Genomic DNA, 22,701 nt, shown 5'->3' on the forward strand with positions numbered 1-22,701 from the left:
TCCCTTAAGACTGCTTACTAAATTATAGATGCTCTCTAGAACTTTGTCCTGATTGTGATGCTTTTATGATTCTATACAATCTAGTAAAAGATGAATCTCTTTACCTAGAAGGATCTGAGAACTAGCCTTCCTTCTGGCTGCAACTGCTACAGAATGCCACGGTCCCATCTGCTGAGACCCTCTTCCTGGTTTGCAGAAGGTAGTCTTCTCCCTATGACCTCACAGAGATAGGGGGTCTAGTGTCTCTTCTATTTATAAAGGCATTATTCCCATTATGAGGGCCCCACTCTCAAGACCTAATATAATCCTAATCACCTCCCAAGGTCCTCATTTGCAAATATCCTCACGTTGGTATTAGGGCTTCAACGTGGGAATTTGGAGGGGCACACAAACATTCAGTCCATAACAGTATTTTCTGTCTAAACATCTCTGTTATTACACTCACTTAAAGTATTTAAGGATCTGTTAATGTTTCTGTGCCAAAAAGAATTCCAAAGACAGGGAACTTCCCTGGGTAATTCTTCCCCCCCGCCCTGCCCCGGGTAATTCTTAAGTAGATAGTACTTATTGAGCATTTACTATAGTCTACACTTACTATAGTCTAAAAAGTGTGCTAATACATATTCTATTCTCTAAAACAACTCTTCAAGTAAGCATTATTCCTTCCTTCTTTGCAAGTGAGAAAAACTGAAGCTCAGTGAAAAACTAGTTGGTAGAGGCAACAGGATTTAATTCCAAAGAACCAGATCCTGCTTCTTTTTATAGGGATGAATGGAAAACTAGCATTCTTTCTGAATTGTTTGCTGCTGAGTGGAGTAAACTGGACAGAGAACACAAGGAATGAAGGAATACTATGGCATCCCCCCTGCCCGAGGGAAATAGAATCGTCCTTAAGGGATTGATTGCTCTGTAGCTAGACCTGAGATCAAAATCTGTCGGTCTTTTCAGCTTTGTAACCTCAGGTATTAACATGTGCTTCTGATATTTTGATATCTAGCGTCCCTGTAAAGACTGCCTCTCCCAGGTTGAGCCAATTCCTAGAGTTAGTAAAGGACTCAGCTGGCAAGGCTCCTGTTATCTGCAAAGCAACCAACCTGGAGTCTGTATTCCCAACAGCCTCCTTTATGGGGCGTTTTTGCTCCAGACCACTATTCCCCCAGCCCTAATCACCCAAGGCCAGGTACCAGACAACTAGGGGAAGCCCATCCACCTTAGAGCCAATGGAAACTGTTCCAACTAGCCAATCCTAAACCTGCCCACCTTACCTATTCCTGCCCACAGAAAACACAATAAAGGATCTTGCCCCCATTTCCCTCCCACTCTCTCTGCCTCCTACTCAACCCTGGTGCATCCCTGTGCGCCGTCCTTGGCGTGCCGCCTCCTTCTCTTGGGAACTGTGAGTAACAAACTGTCTTTTCAATTACGGTTGTCTTCTGAATCGTTGGCTCCCCCAGACCTGAATCGTAGTCAAATCCCCATTTTGAAACCCTTCGCGAAGTTCATTTAACTCTCCAGTCTCAATTTATTGTCTGCAAAGTGGTTGACCGCAAGTTTCTATACGAGAATGTGCATGAAAGGCTCAACGCAGGGCCAAGCCTGTGGTACAAATTCAACAGCTAGGAGTACTGTTGATGTTATCCTTGCTCGGATTATTACAGTTACACAGTTGGCTTCTGGACAGCATGGACCCAATCTGGTTCATCTTTGTATGTCGACTGGCGGGCAAAGAATAGGCACTAAAAAATGTTTGTTGAATTTTAAATAAGTTCAAGCTTTTCTTCTTCTCAGAGGCCCATTTGACTGACATTAAAGACCTAATTGGGCCAACCTGTCTTTCTGATCAGGCTGCTATCAATTATCAGTACCTTTGCAAAATGAGCAAAACCACTAGTTCTCCAGCGTTTGTGCATTTTAACCTGTTTATATTCTCGGTAAGTACCTCAATCTATCAACCACACAGAAACAATAAAATGACAGGAAAATTCTTTCATGTGCACTTTACTCCATCTTGCTCGCTGCACTATTTAGAGTTTGGAGTTTGGGATATATCTTTGGAGGAAAATAAAACCTTACACATTCTTTTTAAAATGAGATAAATAATACATGTTCTCACCTCACAACATGGTGTCTGCCGGGTACGAATGATTGCCACATTATGTGGAAACAGCGTGCATCCTTTTTAAACAGGGCTCTTCTAGAATTGTTCGATCTGACTTTCTTATTCTAATTGTGAATTCCAGAGGCATAGCCTAGCTCAAAGGCCTGGTGAGTGAAGTGGAGCCACTCTCAGGAAGGCTTTGGACTCCAGTGACAATTAGCGAGGAATGAGAGGATCTGAACTTCTGTCCCATATGCGCAGGCTCTGATCTGCCTCAGATGTGGATTTCTTTGCCTGGGTTGGGGAAATGTTACCCAGGGCGCCAAACAGAAAACATTGGTATTAAGAGCAGATCCTGTCATGTCTGCAGAATAATTTCTTGGAACCTAAAATTCTGGAATAACTTCAAAATGTGTGGTACCCATGGGAGAACAGGATGTAAAGAGAATAAATGGGGTGCTGTAGAAAACTGCTAAACACCATTACTGCCGATTCTCGGACCGAGAAAGTGATTACAAGGTAATGGCCACAAAACTGCCCCAGGATCCCCTCTGCTCCTCACTCTTGCGTCTCTCCAGGTACCCTCTCTGTGGGCTGATGCAGTGTGGTTTAGGGAAAGACCTCCCTTCTCCACTTCCGGGTCATGGAGTCTTCCTTTTTTTCTTGGTGGTTTGTCTTTCATCTCTGTTGCAAAACTTATCCCTTATTTCACCTATAAACTGGGGCAATAGCAGAACTTGGACGAATATCAATAACACATATCTTCTTGATAACTTAACGATTTGTTCCTGATATTTTAAACACACGGATGTTACATGGCTAAAATTGCTTCTGTTTTTCTTATACTGGCTATTAGGATTGGCCTGAAAAAATAAAGATAATATTTCATCACTTTGTCCCTACTGTAAGCTGGGCATTGTGCTAAGTTTATTGCATGCATTGTCTCTTATCATTAAAAAATTCTCCAGGTTGGACATCCTCACTTTATAAAGGAGGAAATGAAGACCCAGGGAGGTTAAATTGGGCAGCAAAAGTAACCCAGACAGAAGTAGGAGCTTAAGAACCTTACAGCCCATATAGTCTACTACTATTCATCTTGTGTTTCAAATTATTGTCATTTTCAGTGAATTCCCAGAGGTTTAAAAAAAATTGGTTATTGAACATAGAAATTCACATTATTTCTGTCCTTGAATGTATTAGGGATATAGATATTAAGAATCTAGGAAACAAGGGTAGATTTTCTGGTTGATTCTGATTTGTCTAATTCCATAGCATTTCTGAGGAAAGTTGATCTTTTAGGATTTGTCCAGCCTCCAAACTGAATATGTAACTCTATGCTTTTTCCTTCCCCATAAACATTTTTATTCAACTATGAAGAGTCCCAGGCACACACCAGGCCCTCTCCTGATGTCACAGTCCTCAAAGCTGAGCTGGGATGGCAGATGTTACGTGATTTTGTGAAGGCCTGGGATTAGGTGGGTCTTTTGATGAGGCATTTAATTTGGAGTTTAGCATTCTTTCATGCAGTAAGCACTGCTGGGCTATTGGTAATGCTTGGGACCTAGGCCTTTAATCACTGGATGTTTGTTCTGCCTTGCTAAGGTGATTTCTTCAGCTTAGCATATAAAACAATAAGAATTATCAAACAAAAAGCTGCTTGAATGTCAGCAAACAAGCACTGGGATATAAACCATGTCTCAAGTTTATTAAAAGTCACCCACAAAACCTCAACCTGGGGATAAACAGTGAAATGGCGGGGGGATCCAAGGGCCACCCCCTATCACCCACTCCCTAGAACACAGGAAATCACAGGGCAGCCAGCCTCCTCGTATGCTCCTTTTATCAGCACCCCATAGGAACAAATGGGACATGGTGGATCTCCTTTTTCCCCTCTCCCTCTTTTCTCCTCTGTTTTCATTTCTCAAGTGTTTGACTTAAAGCAGAGAGTGATGGGGGGATGGGTTAGCCTGGTGATGGGTATTAAAGAGGGCACAAATTGAATGGAGCACTGGGTGTTATGCACAAACAATGAATCATGGTACACTACAGCAAAAACTAATGTGATGTATGGTGATTAACATAACATAATAAAATTTTTTGAAAAAACCAACACAAAACAAAAAAAAGGCAGAGAGTTATTTTTGCGTTTTTTTTCCCCACCAGCCTTATCACAAAATGTTAATGCTAGGAAATTTGAAATCTCTCAGAACTAATGCTTGTCTATAGCCTTAACTTTTTAGTGGTGACAACAGGGTCTGCCATGCTGACCTTACAGACTTAACATGAGGATTTTACTTATTCAGGACTCTGCTCCCATTGTCCCCTAAATACTTTGGTTGTTATTGGGAAATATTTTTAAGGCAGATTGGTATGGGAAAGAGAAAATGTAAGTATAGCAGACTGAAGATCAGGAGGGGCAGTTCTTGCAATGCAGCTTTGTCGGGGGTAGAATAAGAGGAAGCAAAAGGACCCCATGCCTACATCTCGTTGGGTAGGCGTGGTCAAGACACTGGGTCAAAGGGTTTTCTTAGCCCTTTTAGGCTCTGACAAAATGTGGTCAGGAGTAGAGATGAAGCTGAGAAATCTAAAGGAAAATAAGTGTGAGGAATATCTCTCAGCTCACACCTAGATCTGGTGTTGGTTACATAGTTACTCAAATACTTTTATTTTTTTTTTAATTTAGAAACACACTGGAAAAATAGAAAATAGGATAATTCATATTTCCTAGTCCAAACTAACCACTGTTACATCTTGGTGTATTTGCTCTGAGCCAGTTGTTTCCCCATTTAAAGGAAACCTTTATTAATTGTTTTTATAAAAGGAAAAAAGGTTCCTATAGAATTTAAACAATGAAAACAGAAAAGACATGAGAAAATGTTCCATATGTCATCAGGAAAATGCAAATTAAAATGAGATTCCACTACATATCTACTAAATGACCAAAATCTGGAACACTGACACCACCAAATGCTGGTGAGGATGTGGAGCAGTAGGGACTCTTCATTCATTGCTAGTAGGAATGCAAAATTTTGATACAGCCACTTTGGAAGGCAGTTTGGCAGTTTCTTAGAAAAGTAAACATGTGCTTAGAAAACTATAAAGCAATCATACTCTTTGGTATTTGTCCAGAGGAACTGAAAACTCATGTCTGCACAAAAACCTGTACATGGATTTTTCATAAATTATGCATAATTGCCAAAACTTGGAAGCAACTGAGATGTCCTTTGGTAGGCAAGTGGATATATGGTGGTACATTCAGACAGTAGGATGTTATTCAATACTTTTTATCATTTTTATAATTTGTTTTTAAAAGTGATGTATCAATCCATGAAAAAAAATGAAGGAAGCTTACATGCACATTAAGTGAAATAAGCCAATCTGAAAAAGCTACATGTTGTACGATTCCAACTCTATGAAATTTGGGAAAAGGCATAATACAGAGAGTAAAGTGATCAGTGATTGCCAGAATTTGAGGGAAGGGAGGAGTGGATAGGGGGAGCACAGGATTTTTGAGCAGTGAAGCTGTTCTATATGATACTATAATGGTGGATACATGTCATTGTATATGTCAAAACTCATCAAGTATACAGCTCCATAAACTCTATGGGCTTCAGGTGACAGTGATGGGTCAATGAAGATTCACTGATCATAGTAAGTGTACCACTCCAGTGTGGGATGGTGATAGTGGGGAAGCGTGTGTGTTTGTGTGTGGAAGGGAGGGATGGGTATAGGAGAACTCTCTTGCCCCTTAATTACCATTCAATTTTGCAATGAATCTAGAAATGCTCTAAACTTAAACACACAACGGTGAAGTGTTTTTTTTTTAAAGATGTAATTCTCACTATACGTTATTGAACTAGTTGGGTATTTTGTAGACATCCAGATGAATGACTTATAAAAAGATGAGGATGAGATGAGTAAAATGGATTTATAAAGTACATTCTATTTTAATAACAAGATGTTGACTATTCTGGGTCTTTTGCCTCTCCACATAAACTTTAGAATCCATTTATAGGTAGCCATAAAGTAACTTGCTGTTATTTGATTGAAATTGCATTGAATCTATAGATCAAATATGGGAAGAACTGCCTTATCAATACTGAGTCTTTCTATCTATGAACCTGGAATATCTATTTGGTTCTTCTGTGCATTAGAATTTTGTACTTTTCCTACTATAGATGTTGTACATATTTTATTAAATTTATACCAAGTATTTCATTTTGTGGGGTGCTAATGTAAATGGTTTTTTTAAATTTCAAATTCTAGTTGTTCATTGTTGGTATTCAGGAAAGCAACTGACTTTTATGCATTAATTTTGTATCCTATATCTTTGGTATAATTGCTTATTCCATTGGTCAATTATTTCAGACTTCCAGCCTAAATGATCATGACATTCATAAATACAGTTTTTGTCCTTCCTAATCTGTACGTTTCTTATTTCCCTTTCTTTTCTTACTGCATTGGCTATGACTTCCAGCATGATGTTGAAAAGGAGGCATCCTTTCCTTGTTCCTCATCTTAGGCGGGAAAACACATAGTTTCCCACTACTAAGCTACAGGTTTTTTTGAATATGTTCTTTATCAAATTGAGGACATTCCCATCTATTTCAAGTTTGCTGAAAGTTTTTATCATGAATGAGTGTTGAATTTTGTCAAATGCTTTTTCTGGGCATCTATAGATAAGATCCAGAGATGTTGTTATTGACTTCCATATATTGTATGTTTTGTAATTGATATTTTCACAGTTAATTTGTCTCTGAGTGATTTAATTCCCCCAGACACATACACCAGAGAAGATTGAATTTTAATCCTATCATGTGGCTAGACTAGGGCAAATAACTCAATTCAATCAGGAATTGAGCTAATTTGAAGTCGGATTTGTATCTGTGAAAGCTCGTGGTTTCCAATTTACATTTATTTCTAGTATGTGATTCTGCTAGAGTCTCCTAGTGTGTGGTCCTTTTGAGTTGATTGTAAATGGAAATCTGGAATGCTTAACAGGGCTCTTTCTCCCTGATGGTTATGCACTCTAATTTTTATTGTTCATTCATATGAAATAGCCCAAATCCCTGTTCAGATTCTCAGTTCTCCTACTTTCTGCTTAGATTCTCCAACTCTGTGCTGCAACTTTGAATTCACAAAGTCTAAAATGGAAAAGTAGCACCAATACAGGCTTCAACTCTGAGATTCTCTTCACTTCATGATTTTGACCCTGAACTCACTTTTTCCTTTGTTTTATTTCCAGTGGATTTAAATAGAATATTTACTTAATAATATGTATGTTTCTCTTATTACTAAAGGAGAGTTGGTGTGGGTTGTTTGTACACCAATGCCAGTAGGATATTTTTTTTGTCATTTTTGTTCCTGAAAGATACTTCACCAGAGTAAAATGTTTTGAATCTTTTTTTTCTCAGAACTTTGAAGGCGCTGCCATTGTTTCTGACATGAAACAATGCTGGGAGAAATCTCCCTCTCCTTTTGGCAATAATTTGAATCTTCTGCCTGGATATCTTTGAGAAATGTTTATTGCTAACATTTTACGGATTAACTAGGATATATCTTTGTTAAAAAGCTTTTAGGATAAAGTTTCCTTAAACATGAAATTTTCTTTACAAAGGCAAATTATTTTGTTCTGTATATAGAAATAGAAATTTTCCTGTACTATATTTTGAATGTTTTTCCTATTTGTAGTGTTCTCTACCAATTAACATTATAGTGCATGGTTGTCTGTAGATTATCGCTAACTTACCTCTACTGTCTTTGTGTCTGTCTGTATTTACTGTGTTTATATCATGTTTTTAATCTGCCAGTAATTTGAATGCTAGAAATGTTTTCTGTTCCTAATTTACTCATAATGTTTTTGGCTTTGTAGGCAAGTTCATAGTTTTTATGTATCACTTTATTGTTTTAATGTTTTTAAGTTCTTGTTGCACTAACATTTCATAATATGAAACAGTTGAGAAATTTTCTAATCCTTGAATTGTATTTTTATCTATCATTGGCTGGTTTTCTGCTTTTTATATGAACAATGCATGTTAGGATAATGCTAGTTGCAATAATAGAAAAAATCCATAATGGTTCACATGCAATAGAAATTTCTCTCTTGTATGAATGTTCCTGAGAGTGGAAAGCTCTCTGCCAAGACTTTTTTAATAGAAGTATAATTGACATCCAATATTAGTTTTAGATAAACAACATAGTAATTGATATTTATCAACATCACCATACAAGGTTTTCACAATATTATTGACTATATTCTCTATATTGTACAATATATCCCATGTCCTATTTATTTTATAACTGGATGATTGTACCTCTCATTCCCCTTCACCTATTTGTCCCTCCTCTCCTCATTCTCTTCTCTGGCAACCATCAGTTTGTTCTATCAATGGGTTTGTTTCTGTTTTGGCTTGTTTTTTAGATTCAACATATAAGTGAAATCCTACAGTATTTGTCTTTTTGTCTGACTTATTTCACTTAGCATAACACCTTCTAGGTTGATCCATGTTGTTGCAAATGGCAAGATTTCATCCTTTGTTATGGCTAATACTTGTGTGTGTGTGTGTGTGTGTGTGTGTGTGTGTGTGTGTGGTGTCTTTATCTGTTCATCTATGGATGAACATGTAGGTTGCTTCCATATCTTGGTTATTGTCAATGCTGCAGTAAGCAGTGTGTCTTTTTAATTAGTGCTTTCATTTTCTTTCAGATAAATACCCAGATGTGGAATTGCTGAATCATATGGTAGTTATTTTTAATTTTTTGAGGACCTCTCATACTGTTTTTCACAGTGCCTGCACCAATTTACATTCCAACCAAAAATGTGCAAGTGTTTCCTTTTCTACACGTCTTTGCCAACATTTATTTCATGTCTTTGTGATAATAGCCTTTGTGGCAGGTGTGAGGTGATATCTCATTGTGGTTTTGATTTGCATTTCCCTGATGAGTGAGGTTGAGTATCTTTATATACCTGTTGCCTACCTGTATGTCTTCTTTGGAAAAATGTCTATTTGGGTCCTCTGCTCATTTTTAAATTTTTTTAATATTGAGTTGCATGAGTTCTTTATATATTTTGGGTGTTAATCCCTTATTAAACATGATTTGCAAAAATATTCTCCCATTCAATAGGCTGCCTTTTCATTTTGTTGACGGTTTCCTTTACTGTGAAAAAGCTTTTTAGTTTGGTATAGGCCTATTTTTGCTTCGGTTATCCTTGCCTGAAAAGACCATTCAAAAAAAATATTGCTGAGACCAAAGTCCCAAGAGCTTGCTGCTTATGTTTTCTTCTAGGAATTTTATGGCTTCAGGTATTACATTTAAGTCTTAAATCAATTCTGAGTTTTTTGGTTTATGGTGGAGGAAAGTCCTACAGTTTTACTCTTTTGCATGTAGTTTTCCCAGCACAATTTATTGAAGACATGGTCTTTTTTTCCATTTATATTGTTGCCTCACTTATCATAGTTTAATTGACCATATAAGTGTCAATTTATTTCTGGGCTTTCTATTCTGTTCCATTAATTTACATGTCTGTTTTGTGCCAGTACCATCTTGTTTTGATTACTGCCATATTAGAGCATAGTCTAAAATTCAGGAGTGTGATACGCTTGGTTTGTTCTTCATCCTCAAGATTGTTTTGGCTCTTCTGTGGCTTTTGTGGTTCCATACAAACTTTAGTATTTTTTTGATCTTGTTTTGTGAAAAATGTCTTTGGCACCTTGATAGGAATTGCATTAAATCTGCTTTGAGTAGTAAGGACATCTTAACAAAATTTCAATAGTGGGTGTTATACACAAACAATGAATCATGGAACACTACATCAAAAACTAATGAAGTAATGTATGGTGATTAACATAATAAAAAAAAGAAAAAATTTCAGTCCAGGAATACAGAATATCTTTCTATTGTTTGTCATTGTCAATTTCTTTCATCAATGTACAGTTTTCATTGTATCTGTCTTTCTCCTCCTTGGCTAAATTTATTAGTATTTTTTTGTTAAAATTATAAATGAGAATTGTTAATTTCTCTGATAGTTTATTAGATTATAGAAACACAAGATATTTTTTCTATAAAACTTATATTATTCTACAATTTTACTGAATTTCTTCTACTGATGTGTGTGTGTGCGCGCGCACGCATGCGTGCACTGTCTTTAGGATTTTCTATGCAGGTATCATGTCATCTGCAAATAATGAGTTTTACTGTTTTCTTTCCTATTGAAGGACTTAAATCTTTTTCTTCCCTAAAGGCTGTGGCTAGTACCTCCAATACTAGTACCTCCAATACATTGAATAAAAATGATATTGGCAATCCTTGCCTTATTCCTGATCTTAGAGGAAGAGCTTTCTGCTTTTCACTGTCAGATATGTTAGCTCTGAGTTTGTCATATTTCATTATGTTGAGATATGTTCCCTCTATACCAACTTTGTTGCTACCTTTTTTTAAGTTTTTAAACTCTTGTTAACATACACTGTAGTATTAGTTTCAGCTGTAGAATTCAGTGATTCATAACTTACATAATACACCCAGTGTTATCACAGCAAGTGTCCTCCCTAATCCTCATCCCCAATTTAACCCATTCTTCCCCAACCCCCCCACCTCCCCTCCAGTAACCCTCAATTTCTTCTCTATAGTTAAGAGTCTATTTTATGGTTTGCCTCTTTTGCCCCCACGTCGTGTTCATCTGATTTGTTTCTTAAATTCCACATATGAATAAAATATGGTATTTTTTTCTCTGCCTGATTTATTTTGCTTAGCATAATACTCTAGCTCTATCCATGTCAGTGAAAATGGCAAGATTTCATTCTTTCTGTTGGCTGAGTAATATTCCATTATATATACATATCATATCTTTATTTATTCATCAGTTAATAAGCATTTGGGCTCTTTCCATAATTTGACTGTTGTTGATAATGCTGCTGTAAACATGTGCTCCTTTGAGTCAGTATTTTTGTATCCTTTGGGTAAATACCTAGTAGTGCAGTTTCTGAATCCTAGGGTAGTTCTATTTTTAACTTTTTGAGGAACCTCCAAACTGTTTTCCAGAGTGGTTGTACCAGTTTTCATTCCCACCGATAGTGTAAGAGGGTTCCCCTTTCTCTGCATCCTTGCCAACATCTGTTGTTTCCTGTCCTGTTAATTTTAGCCATTCTGACGGGTGCGAGGTGATAGCTCATTGTAGTTTTGATTTCATTTCCATGATGAGTGACGTTAAGCATCTTTTCATGTGTCTGTGGCCGTCCATGTGTCTTCTTTGGAAAAATGTCTATTCATGTCTTCTGCCCATTTGTTAATTGGAGTATTCATTTTTTTGAGTGTTGAGTTTGTAAGTTCTTTATATATTTTGGATACTAAGCCTTTATCAGATCGTCATTTGCAAATATCTTCTCCATTTTGAAGGTTGCCTTTTAGTTTTGATTGTTTCCTTTGCTGTGTAGAAGCTCTTTACCTTGAAGTCCCAATATTTTGTTTGCTTTTGTTGCCCTTGCCTCAGGTGTATCTAGCAAGAACTTGCTTACAGTTGATGTCAAAGAGGTTACTGCCTGTGTTCTCTCTAGGATTTTGATGTTTCCCATCTCACATTTAGGTCTTTCGTCCATTTTGAATTTATTTTTGTGTATGGTGTAAAAAAATCCAGTTTCATTCTTTTGCATGTTGCTGTCCAGTTTTACCAACACTGTTTGTCCAAGAGTCAGTCTTTTTTCCACTGGATATTCTTTCCTGCTTTGTTGAAGATTAGTTGACTATATAGTTGTTGGTCCATTTCTGGGTTTTCTATTGTTACATTGATCTATGCGTCTGTTTTTGTGCCAGTACCATACTGTCTTGATCACTACAGCTTTGTAATATGTGAAGTCCAGCATGGTTATGCCTCCAGCTTTGCTTTTCTTTTTTCAAAATTGCTTTGGCTCTTCAGGGTCTTTTGTGGTTTTATACAAATTTTAGGATCGTTTGCTACTTTTTATTATAAATAAATGCTGAATTTTGGCAAGTGGTTTTTCTGTACCACTTAAATGATCACATATTTTTATCCTGTTTTATTTTGTGGTGTATCCTGTTGACTTTTGAATGTTAAGCCATTCTTGCTTCCTTGGTGTATAATCCTTTTAATGTATTGAATTCTGTTTGCTAATATTTTGTTGAATATTTTTACATCTACATTGATCAGGAATATTGGCCTGTAATTCTCTTTTCTGTGGTGTCTTTGTCTCGTTTGGTATCAGGCCAATGCTGTCCTCATAAAATAACTTGGAAACATTTTATCCCCTTCAAGGATGGAATAATTGAAGAAGGATCGGTATTAACTTTTTTTTTTTTTTTAAGATTTTATTTGTCAGAGAGAGACAGAGACAGAGAGCTCAAGCAGGGGGAACGGCAGGTGGAGGGAGAAGCAGAGTCCCTGCTGAGTAGGGAGCCCAATACAGAACTCGATTCCCAGGACCCTGGGATCATGACCTGAGCCAAAGGCAGATGTTTAACCAACTGAGCCACCCAGGTGCCCCAGTATTAACTCTTTTTTTAAAATTCACCTATAAAGCATCCTAGACTTTTGTTTGGGGGTTGATTATTGAGTCAGTATCATTATCAGTAATTCATCTTCAAATTTTCTTGTCATTATTCAGTCTTGGCAGATTGTAGGTTTCTAGAAATGTATCCATTTCTTCTAGATTGTCCAATTTGTAGGTGAGTAATTGTTTATAGCATATAGTTAAGATGTTTTATATTTCTGTATTATTCACTGCAACTAATCTCTTGCAGTTCTGATTTTATTTGAGCCCTCGTTTTTCTTGCTGTGTCTGGCTAAAGGTTTCTCAATCTTTTTTCAAAGAACTAGCCATAGTTTCATGGATCATTTCATTTTTTTATTTTATTTATTAGTCTCTTATTTATTTCTGCTCCGATTTTTATTTACTTCTAATTTGGGGCTTTGTTTTACTTTTCTAGTTCTTTTAAGCATAAAATTAGATGGTTTGAGATTTTGTTGTTGTTGTTTTCTTGATGTAAGCCTCTATCACTATGAACTTCTGCTTTTCTACATCTCACAGATTTTTGGAATGTCATATTTCCATTTAATTTGTCTCAAGGTATTTGATTTCCTCTTTAATTGCTTGTTGAGTGATTGGTTGTGCAGATTTCTGCTTGCCCATTGTTGCAGAGCAATGGCTTTGGGACTATTGTGTGTGGGTTTTCCCCCTATATCAGCTGGCTGGGGCTCCAGCAGTATTTGGGGCTCTCCCCTTGGCCTAACTGGTTGGGGTGCCCCACCTATCCACTGTGGCTATGGTGGTGGATGGGGCTCTACCCAGGCCTGGCTGGCTAAAAGCGGTGTTTGCTGCTCCAGCTGTGGTAGTGGGTGGGGCCTTCTCTCCCAGCTGAGTTTGCTGAGGTGCCTCAGTAGCTGCCTTAGCTGTGGGGGTTGGCAAGATTCTCAGCAGGGCATGCCCACAAACATTAGCAGGTGAGGGCATTCAAAGATGGCACCCACTGGGGTCAGCAGTACCAAAATAGAATGCGATTGCAAAAATGGTGCTCAAATGGTCTCCTTTCCTAGAGGGTATCTCAGCAGTTTTCTGCCTCTGACAGATGGCTCAGGACTGGTAAGTCTCTATCACCTATGTTCTAGGCATATATCCTGGGGCAAATGAGACTGTGTGTGAGAACTTTAATATTGGGCTATTCATTCCCTATACCTCTATGTATCTTCTGGACATAATCTCTATTAGTTTTCAAAGTCTGGCTTTGGGGTTTTGTCTCTCCTGTGTAGGATCTAAAGGTTGTAGTACCTGATGTGGCGCTCCAACCCACTGCTCCTCAGGGAAAAGGTTTGTGGTTTTTTTCTTTTTTTAACATAGTTGACACACAATGTTACATTAGTTTTAGGTGTACAACTTAGTGATTTGACAAGTTCATTAATGCTATGTTCATCACAAGTGTAGCAACCATCTTTCTTGTTACATTACTATTACAGTATTATTGACTGAATTCCTTAGGCTGTGCCTTTTATTCTGTGACTTATTCGTTCCACAACTGGAAGCCTGGATCTCCTCCTTCCCTTCAACCCTTTTTCCCAACCCTCTCCCCTCTGGCAACTATCTGTTCTCTCTCTTGGTTAGATTCTGCTTTTTGTCTATTCATTTGCTTTTGTTGTTGTTTTGTAGATTCCACTTATAAGTGGAATCCTATGGTATGTCTTTCCCAGCCTGACTTACTTCACTTAGCATAATAACCTTCTGGGTCCATCCATGTTGTCTCAAATGGCATGATCCTGTCTTTTTTATGGCTGCATAATATTCCATTGTGTGTGTGTGTGTGTGTGTGTGTGTGTGTGTGTGTGTGTGTGTGTATACAACACATTTTCCTTATACATTTATCTACTGATAGACACTTAGGGTACTTCCATATCTTGGATATTGTAAATAATGCTTTCATAAACATAGGGGTGCACATATCCTTTTAGAATCAGTGTTTTCATTTTCTCTGTGTAGATACCCAATAGTGAACTTTTTGTATCATATGGTATTTCTATTTTCCATACTGGTTTTCATAGTGACTGTACCAATTTACATTCTTACCAACAGCGCACAAAAATTCATTTTTCTTCACATCCTCACCAACACTAGCTATTTCTTGTCAATTTTAGTCATTCTATTGGGTGTAGGTGATAGTGCATTGTGATTTTGATTTGCATTTCTTGGATGATTAGTGATGTTGGGCATCTTTTCATGTCTGTTGGCCACCTGTAGGTCTTTTTTGGCAAAATGTCTGTTCAGGTTCTCTGTTTTTTAATGAGTTGGTTTGTTTTGTTGTGGAGGTTGAATTGTATATTAATTGGGATATTGTATATTAGTTGGGATATTAATCCCTTATCAGATATATCATTTGCAAATGTCTTCTTCCACTCAGCAAATTGTCCTTTTGTTTGGTTGATGGTTTCTTTCACTGTACAGAAGCTTTTTACTCTGATCGAGTTTCAGTGTTTTATTTTCGCTTTTTTTCCTAGGCTTCAGGAGACCTATGTAGAAAAATATTGCTACAGCTGATGTTAGAGAAATTACTGTCTATGTTCTCTTCTAGGACTTCTAGGATCTATGGTTTCAGGTCTCACATTGAGGTCTTCATTTTTATTTCATTTTTGTGTATGGTGTTAGAAAGTGGTCCAGTTTTAGTCTTTTGCATGTAGGTGTCCGTTTTTCCCAACACCAATTATTGAAGAGATTGTCTTTTTCTTATTGTATATTCTTACCTCCTTTGTCCTAGAATAATTGACTATATAATGATGAGTTTAACTCTAGGGTGTCTATTTTGTTCCATTGATTTCTGTGTCTATTTTTGTGTGCCAGTACTGTACTATTTTGATTACTACAGCTTTGTAGTGTATCTTGAAATCTGATATTATGATAACTCCAGCTTTGTTCTTTTTTTCTCAAGATTGCTTTGGCTATTTGGGGGTCTTCTGTGATTACATAAAAATTTTAGTATTCTTTTGTAAAAAACACTGTTGGTATTTTGATAGGGATTGCATTAAATATGTAGATTTGCTTCGGGTACTATGGGCATTTTAACAATATTATTTATTCTAGTCTATGAGCATCTTTCCATTTGTGTCATCTTCAACTTCTTTCACCAGTGTTGTATAATATTCAGAGTACAGGTCTTTCACCTCTTTAATTTTACTCCTAGGTATTTTATTTTTTGTCAATTGTAAATGCTTTTGTAAATTTCTTCTATTTCATCTCTAGTATATAGAAACACTACCTATTACTAGGTATTAATCTTGTATCCTGCAACTTCACTGAATTTATTTATTCTAGTCGTTTTCTAGTAGAGTCTTGAGACTCTACTAGAGTCTCATTTGTTTTTCTTATCCTATTGCTGTGGCTAGGACTTCTAGTGCTCTGTTGAACAAAAGTGGCAAGAGTAGACCTCCTCATCTTGTTCCTGACTTTAGAAGGAAAGCTCTCAGGTTATTACCATTGAGTAGATGTTAGCTGTGGTTTTTTTATAAATGGCCTTTAATGTGTGTATGTTTCCCACTAACTCCACTTTGTTGAGAGTTTTTATCCTGAATAGATGTTGAATCTTGTCAAATGCTTTTTCTGTATCTGTTGAGATGATCATGATTTTTATTCTTTGTTTTGTTGATGTGATCTATGACATTGATTTGAATATTAAACCATCCTTACATCTTGGAATAAATCTCACCTGATTGTGGTGAAATGATCTTAAATGTATTGTTATGTGTGGTTAGCTAGTATTTTGTTGAGGATTTTTGCATCTTCATCAGGGATATTGGCCTACAGTTTTCTTTTTGTGGTGCCTTTGGTTTCGGTATCAGGGTAATGCTGGCCTTTAAAATGTATTGGGAAGTTTTCCTTCCTCTTCTAGTTTTTGAAACAGTTTGAGGAGAATAGGTATTATCTCTTTAAATGTCTGGTAGAATTCACCTATGAATCCATGTGGTCCTGGACTATTATTTTTTTATTATTTTTTTCTATTGTTTGTTTTGTTACTTGTAACTGGTCTGCTCAGATTTTTCTATTCTCAGTTGAGTTTTGTAGGATTATATGTTTTTAGGAACTTGTCCATTTCTTCTAGATTGTCCAGTTTGTTGGCATATAATTTTTTATAGTATTCTCTCCTAATCCTTTGTATTTCTGTGGTGTCAGTTGTTACTTCTCATTTCTGATTTATTTGGGTCCTTTCTTGTTGAGTCTATCTAAGAGTTGGTCAATTTTATTCTTTTCAAAGAACCAGCTCTTGATTTCATTGATTTTTCACCCCCCTTAAGTGTTTTTTTGGTGTTTTTTTGGTTTTTGTTTTTTTTCCCCTGCTCTGGCCTTCTATTTCTTTTTGTCTACTCACCTTCGACTTTGTTCTTTTTCTAGTTCCTCTTTAGGTATAAGGTTTGTTTATTTCAGCTTTTTCTTGTTTCTTGAGGTAGGCCTGTATTACTGTTTATTTCCCTCTTAGAAGTGCTTTTGCTGTGTCCCAAAGTTTTTTGATGGACCTTTGTGTTTTTATTTTCATGTGTCTCCATGTATTTTATTTCTTCTTTGATTGCTTGGCTGACCCATGGAGTGTTTAGTATCATGTTGTTAAATCTCCATATATTTGTGTTTGCTTTCTAGTTTATTTTTCTTATACTCATTTCTAGTTTCATACCATTGTGATAAAGATGCATGGTATGATTTCAGTCTTAAATTTATTGAGACCTGTTTTATGACCTAATATGTGACTTCTTCTGGAAAATGTTCCATATATACTTGAAAAGAATGTGTGTTTTGTATTTTGGATAGAACATTCTATGTATATCTGTTATGTCGATCTGGTTCAACATGTCCTTCAGAGATACTGTTTCCTTACTGATTTTTCTTTCTGGGTGATCTTTTTATTGATATAAGTAGGGTGTTAATTTCCCCTACTATTATTGTATTACTATCAATTACTCCCTTTATGTCTGTTAATACCTAATTTATGTATTTAAGTGCTCCAGTGTTGGGTGTGTAGATATTTACAGTTGTTATATTCTCCTGTTGGATTTTATATATATTTATATATATTTAAATATATATAAATATATATATATATAAAATGCCCTTTGTCTTTTTACAGTCTTTGTTTTAAAGTCTATTTTGTCTGATATTTCTATTTTTTTTCCACTTTGATTTGCATAGTGAATATTTTTCCACCCTTTCACTTTCAGTCTGTATGTGTCTTTAGGTCTGAGGTGAGTCTCGTATAGGTAGCATATAGATGGGACTTTTTTTTTTGTTGCGGTTGTTGTTTTTATCCATTCTGCCACCCTATGTCTTTTGACTGGAGCATTTAGACCAGCCCTCCTCTTTTTATTTCCAAGAACCCAGGTTCATTCTTGTTGCTCCACCATTTTTAATACATAACTTTGAACTCAACATATTTGTAGCAAGATGACAAAGGCAAACAACCATATTGTATCTCATGTGGAATTTTTTGATGGGCCTGTTCTTTCTTCCTTTATCTTCCTTCCCTTCCCTTCCTTTTTTCTTATTTTCATGCATCCTTTTTATCCCCCTTATTTTGGCCTAGTTGTCAAGATTGCTTTATTTTCTATTTTGCTCTTTTTTTTAAAGTCTCTATCTACATATGCTATTTGCTCTGATATAATGTGGTTAACTTTTAGACTTTCTTCAGAAGTCTATCTTTTTTCTTTTTTTCCACCATGAGCTATAGAGAGAGCAGAAGATTTTGTATTATTTCCATTTTTGTACAGCCTGAGGAAATGGCAAAGAAATAGATAAAACTCAGTTGAGGTGATGTATATTCCAGTTGGAATAACTCAAATTGATTTCCCCTCCTCAGACATTTGTAATGGGAATTAGGAAGTAAAAAACATTTATTCTTCCTAGCTCTGGCTTTGGTAAGTTGGTTACAACATTCCAATGGGAATAGACCAGAGAGATTGGTTTTCCAAGATTCATTGCACTTAATCAGGTTATGTGAGGGTGGGAGACATTACTCCCTTGGCAACCCACCTTCAACTCTAGATCATATTTTGTCTTCATTATATAGCCCTCAAGCCCTTCCATCTTTCCAAGATCAATTCCCCACTTTATTTTTTCTCAATTTCCTATCACAGGGACTCTCAGCATTTCAAGTATGTTACCATCCAGAATTTCCAAAGGGTTCTCAAGCATTAAAGTTTTTCAGTTCCTCTAGAACCACAGAAGCTGGGGTAAACATCCATTGTCATACGTCACATGAAGCAAAATAGGTCAGTGGTGTTCCTAGACTATAAATAGGGCACCAATAATAGGTTCCTGGTAAATAAAAAAGCCACCTTACTTTAAGAATGGATGTCCCTCCTACTGCCCTAATACAGGAAAAGTGATTCCTATATCATACGCCTTCTAGTTGGGATTTTTAATTACCTCTTTAGTGCAAAGCCACACAGAACATTATGACTTCTCTAATCAAAGATTGCCTTAGACAAATTGGATTGAGCCCCATGTTAAATGAGTATTTCTACCTTAAAACTCTCCCTTTAGCAAGATGAATAAAATGTAAGGATAAGATATTTATAGGCAAATTAGAGTTCTTAATGAGAAATGGAAACAGCTTTAATATTCTTAAATATGTGGACAGTGGTAGTTCTCAATCATGGGAAATCATGAAACTTAAAAAATATTTAAATATTTGTAAATGACAGTAAAAACTGATAAAATGTTGTAACTAAGCTGTCAGCTCTACAAGTTCAAATACAATGTCTATGCTGTTCACCATTTTATCCCCATGCCTATATAGTGTCTGACAGTATAAGTGGACTAAAACAGCAAATAAAACAAAGAATGAATCTGACTACTTTCCTGCAAGAAGTGGGGGTGGGTGATAGATGCTATAGTGTAATCAATTCTAGGATGCCACAAATACCCTCACATCTAAAGGATACTACACACCTGATACTACAGATTTTTTTTCTCCCAATGGAACTTGAAGTTTTTGAGTCTTCTAATGAATTCAGGCCATTTAAAAATCTCAAAAGAAATCTACATCACATTGAAATCTTACCAAGTTCTAAGCAGCCACATTTTTCTTAGCTCCTAATTAATATGAAATTTTGACAAGTATTTCACATATTCAAGATTTTGTGCTCTATTTTTCAGATCCTTTAATCATCTTACCACGTCAACATGTCAGTGCAGAACCAGGGAGGGATACCATAGTCAATAGGGAGTGGAACAGCCCAGTGCGTCCTCCTTTCAAGCCTGGAGTAACAGACAAGATACAAAATAAAACTTAGCCACAAAGCCAGGGTATCTTTTTCAAAGACCAACTGAAATTTAATGAAAGGGGAAAGTTTTAATTAAGCTGAAGAATCAGAAAACAAAGTTTGAGAGCTTTTACTTTTTAGAGGAGTCAGGAAATAGAAATTGAAATCAAAGAATATTTAGGTTTTATAATACATGGTCAGGTATCCTTAAAGTACCTACTCTGCAGAGATTCATGTAAGATTACAAAGAGAACAATATGACACTTCTCATTTTCAGCACTTCAAAGTTTATTCATCTGATCCTCGGTTTTGTGAACTATTTGAATTACTCTCAATGAGGTAATAATTCCTAAGAGATTGTCCATTCATCTATTCACTCATTCAACAAACTAGTGTGGAGTCACTTTGCTAGGCACAGGATAAAATATAGAAATTGACCATGTTGTGAACAGGCAGACAAATGAATAAATAAATGACAATAAAATTCTGGCTATCAGGAAAAAAATTCATAGTTCAATCCCAACCTCATTCTCTATGGTAAAATAAATCATACCAAAAATATTCATGAGGCATTGCTTGAAATACATACAAATAGGTTCAACTTAAATGTTTTGAATGATGGGAGGAGATAAAAAAATGAGTAGAAAACATGCTATTTCACATAAAGATGTCAAATTTTTTCACCTTTTCCAGTGGTAGGCCAGTGGAGGGGAGAGTAAAGAGTATGAACTCTGGGACTTGTGTTTGTATCCCAGCCCTGCTTCTTTCCAACTGTGCAAACTGGCCAAATTATTTAACTCCAGATACTTAATTTCATTGTCCTGAAATGTAAATAGTAATAGCACTTTTCTTGTGTGTTTTGTGTGGATTACATCAAGTTAAGATATAAAGGACTTAGAATGTCACCTGGCTCATAAAAACGTAGTTTATAAGTGAAAGCTATTATTCAAGCTATGTCATTTCATAAATGAAATGGAAAACACAACACAGTCTGAGCATAATATAAAAACTGTATTTGCATATTTTTACATATATATGTAAATGCACATATAAAACTATTTTGGAAGCCTATATATTCAACTATTAATAATAGTTAACCTTTGAAGACTAGAGGTCTGGGGTAATTTTTTTTTTTTAAATAAGGGATTTTCAGTTGTCACAGCATCATGTATTGAAATGACTGTTATTTTCCCCATTCTATTAAATGATTTTGGCATGTATGTGAAAATCAATTGACCACACACACACAGGTTTGTGGACTCTCAATTCTATTCCTTTGATCTATAGATACTTCTGCCAGTACTACCCTGTCTTGATTTCTCTAGCTTTGCAATAAGTTTTGAAATTAGGAAGAGTGAGTCTTCCTACTACTACTACTACTTCTTTTTTTTTTTTTTTTCTTTTTCAAGATTGTTTTGGCTACTCTGGGTCCCTCAGAATTCCATGTGAATGTTAAAAGCAGCTTGACAATTCAAGAAATCAACTAGGAGTCTGATAGAGATTGCCTTGAATCTCTAAATCGATTTGAGGAATATTCCTGCCTTAATAATATTATATTCGAATCCATGAACATATGTTTCCTTTTATTCAGATCTTTGATTTTTATCAAATATTTTGTAATATTCAGCATATATAGTGCACTTTTCTTATATTTATCCCTAAGTATTCTTGGTGATGTTAGTGTGAATGGAATTTTATTTTGGATTGTTCATTGCAAGTATATAGAAATGCAATTGATTTTTTTTGTATATTCTTGCATCCTATAATCTTGTGGAACTTATTTGTTAGCTCTAACAGTTTTTAAGTGAATTCCTTAAGCTCATCTGTATACATGATTATGACCTCTGCAAATAGATACAGTTTTACTTCCTTTCCAATCTGGATGCCATTTATTTCTTAATTGCCCTGGTTAGAACCTCCATTGCAATGTTTAATAGTGGTAAGAGTGAACATTTTGTAGTTCCTGATCTTAGGGGAAGGAAGCTAGTCTTTAACCATTCAGAATAATGTTATGTATACACTTTTCAGAGATGCAGCTGATCAGATTGAGTAAATTCACTTACATCTCTACTTTTCTGTGTGTTTTTATCATGAAAGGAGGTTAGACTTTGTCAGGTTCTTATGTATTGGGATTATCATGTAGTTTATGCTTTACTGATAATGGTGTATGACATTATTTTTCAGAGGTTAAATCAACTTTGCATTCCTGGGACAAATACCACTTAATCATGTTATATAATTCTTTATATGTTGCAATTTAGTTTGTTAATGTTTTGTTGAAGATTTTGGTGTCCATATAAATGAGAAATTGTTTTGTCATATTCTGGTGATATTTTTATCTGTCAGCAAGGTAATACCGGCCACATAGAGTTGGAGAGAGTTTTATTTTCTTTGGTGGACCTTGTGGCAAAATTTTTTTGTTTGTTTGTTTTATGTGTTTTGGTTTTTTTTTTTTTTTTGTAAGGCTGGAAAAATTCAGCCATGAAGCCATCTGCTCCTGGGTTTTTCTTTGTTGGCAGTTTTTTTAGTCCTAATTAAATCTGCTTGCTTACTATAGATTTACTTAAGTTATTTCTTTTCTTGCATTAGTGTTAAGAGTGACTTTTTAGGAGATGTGTCCATTTCATTTCAGTTATTTAATATATTAGCATGCAATACTTCAGGATTCCTTTATAATCATTTGTGTTAGATCAGTCCTAATGTTCCCTTTCATTTCTAATTCTAGTAATTGGAGTCACTTTTTTTCTTTCTCCATCAATCCAGATAGAGGTTTGTGAATTTTGCTGATCTTTTCAAAGAAAACTGCTATTTGTTTAATCAGTTTTCTATATGTTGCTAATTTCTACTTCACTAATATCTGTTC

Source organism: Callorhinus ursinus, unplaced genomic scaffold (genome assembly GCF_003265705.2).
Source record: "Callorhinus ursinus isolate GAN/ISIS: 27379988/994484 unplaced genomic scaffold, GSC_fseal_2.0 scaffold2, whole genome shotgun sequence".
NCBI classification, from domain to species: domain Eukaryota; kingdom Metazoa; phylum Chordata; class Mammalia; order Carnivora; family Otariidae; genus Callorhinus; species Callorhinus ursinus.